Source organism: Echinops telfairi, unplaced genomic scaffold, assembly GCF_000313985.2.
Source record: "Echinops telfairi isolate 266 unplaced genomic scaffold, ASM31398v2 ScPeMD7_7409;HRSCAF=8447, whole genome shotgun sequence".
Taxonomy (NCBI): domain Eukaryota; kingdom Metazoa; phylum Chordata; class Mammalia; order Afrosoricida; family Tenrecidae; genus Echinops; species Echinops telfairi.
The window spans coordinates 17,704,222-17,705,803 of record NW_022111309.1 but is presented as its reverse complement, the minus strand read 5'-3'; positions in this window follow the sequence as shown (position 1 = coordinate 17,705,803).

Below are 1,582 nucleotides of genomic sequence, written 5' to 3'. Positions count from 1 at the left end.
GCTCCCCCATCCCTCATGAGCCCTTGATAATTTATAAATTATTATTTTGTCATATCTTGCCCTGTCCGACGTCTCCCTTCACCCACTTTTCTGTTGTTCATCCCCCAGGGAGGAGGTCACATATAGCTCCTTGTAATCGGTTCCCTCATTTTTTCCTCTCTTTTTAAAAATTTATTTATTTATTTTTATTTTATTTTTTCCTCTCTTAACAGGTATTTGCCAGTGAGCCCTGGTGACGTTGTAAGTTCCTCACTGGGCTGCTAACCTCAAGGTCAGCAGTTTGAAACCATCTGATGCTCCACTGGATAAAGACTAGGCTTTCTATTCCCACAAAGAGTTAAGAGTTTCAAAAACTCAGTGGCAGTTGTACTCTGTCAGATTCAACTAGATGGCAGTGATTTTTTGAGAACAGAGAATGACATACAGTCACACTTTCTGAGTGTGCTAACAGTTAAGGCACGTGCCTACTAACCGAAAAACGGTAGGTGGTTTGAGTCCCCCCACAGGTATCTCAGAAGAAAGACCTGGTGGTCTTACGCTGAAATAGCAGCTATTGAGAACCCGTGAAGGACAGTTTCACTCCAAGCCACACGGGGCGCCATGAGTCGGACTCGACTCCAAAGTACCCTGTTTGGTTGGGTTTGAATGTTGAATGAGTCTTAATTCGTAATCAGCTGTGTCCAAAAGTAGTGCTTCCAGTAATGTCAATAACAAGTGGTGCATGGAACACGAAAGGGCTAGAGTAAAGAGAGCTTCTTCTAAAGCGTCCACCCCACCTCTTACGAATTACCTTTAGATTGACAGAAAACTCTCAGGTAGTGCAGAAAGCCCTCTTATGTCCCTCCCCTGCTTCCCACCATCCTTGCCATCGCACATTAGGAGTGAACAGGTCTGATTCCTGGGGGACATGAGATATCAGGGAAAACCATTGGCAGAGTTCCCAGGAAGGCTTTCCTTGACCCAAAGAGAGCACCCCATGACACAGCTGTCTTTCTCTGGACGTTTTGTGTCTGAAGGTAATGCTCTGACAATAGCAAGGATGGCAGAAGGGAGTCATGGATCAACCAGGATCCTTGGTCATGTTCCCACTGCCTGGGCCTGATCCAGAGCCTTGCACCCTTTGGCCTCCCTATCAGAGAGTTAACCAATGGCCCAATTGCTAAACGTCACTTAAAGTTGTGGTTTCTGTTGCTTGGGGCAAAGGGTTTCCTAACAGCAATCTAGCTGCAAAGAGAATTGTTATAGCCCTTTGTGATCTAAATGGAGCCCTGGTGGCATAGTGGTTATGCACTGGGCTGTCAGCAGAGAGGTCATCAGTTCAAAATCACCAGTCACTTCCCAGGAAATAGAGGTGGCTTTCTACCCCCGTAAAGAGTTACAGTCTTGCAAACCCACAGTAGCAGTTCTACTCTGTCCCATAGGGTCGTTATGAGTGGGGATAGACTTGATGACAGTGACTTTGTCATATTACTTCTCCGTGACAGACAATCTTCTTCAATATACATAATAAATCTCATGACATTAGAGTTAGCTATTTCTGATGACATTTTAAGGGACAAGTACGTTTTCAGATTTTTTTTTT